The sequence below is a fragment of the Arachis duranensis genome, chromosome 6 (genome assembly GCF_000817695.3).
Source record: "Arachis duranensis cultivar V14167 chromosome 6, aradu.V14167.gnm2.J7QH, whole genome shotgun sequence".
NCBI lineage: Eukaryota > Viridiplantae > Streptophyta > Magnoliopsida > Fabales > Fabaceae > Arachis > Arachis duranensis.
The window spans coordinates 41,653,515-41,654,428 of NC_029777.3; positions in this window are offsets into that span (position 1 = coordinate 41,653,515).

Below are 914 nucleotides of genomic sequence, written 5' to 3' on the forward strand. Positions count from 1 at the left end.
AAAAAGGAGACATGTTACTGAGGATCTGAAAAATCATAAAAATGATTCTTGAAGCAAGAAAAAAAGCAGTGAATACAAAAACAAATTCGAAAAAAAAAGAGAGAAAGAAAGAAAAAGAAAGAAATAAAGTTGTGATCCAAGGCAAAAAGAGTGTGCTTAAGAACCCTGGACACCTCTAATTGGGGACTCTAGCAAAGCTGAGTCACAATCTGAAAAGATTCACCCACTTATGTGTCTGTGGCATGTATGTATCCGGTGGTAATACTGGAAGACAGAATGCTTTGGGCCACGGCCAAGACTCAATAAGTAGCTATGTTCAAGAATCATCATACTTAACTAGGAGAATCAATGACACTATCTGGATTCTGAGTTCCTAAAGAAGCCAATCATTCTGAATTTCAAAGGATAGAGTGAGATGCCAAAACTGTTCAGAGGCAAAAAGCTAAAAGCCCCGCTCATCTAATTAATACTGATCTTCATATATGTTTTTGGAATTCATTTGCATATTCTCTTCTTTTTTTATCTTGTTTGATTTTCAGTTGCTTGAGGACAAGCAACAATTTAAGTTTGGTGTTGTGATGAGCGGATAATTTGCACGCTTTTTGGCATTGTTTTTAGTGTGTTTTTAGTATGATCTAGTTAGTTTTTAGTTAAAATTCACTTTTCTGGACTTTACTATGAGTTTGTGTGTTTTTCTGTGATTTCAGGTATTTTCTGGCTGAAATTGAGGGACCTGAGCAAAAATCTGATTTAGAGACTAAAAAGGACTGCAGATACTGTTGGATTCTGACCTCCCTGCACTCAAAGTGGATTATCTGGAGCTACAGAAGCCTAATTGGCGCGCTCTTAACGGCGTTGGAAAGTAGACATCCTGGGCTTTCCAGAAATATATAATAGTCCATACTTTGCCCAAG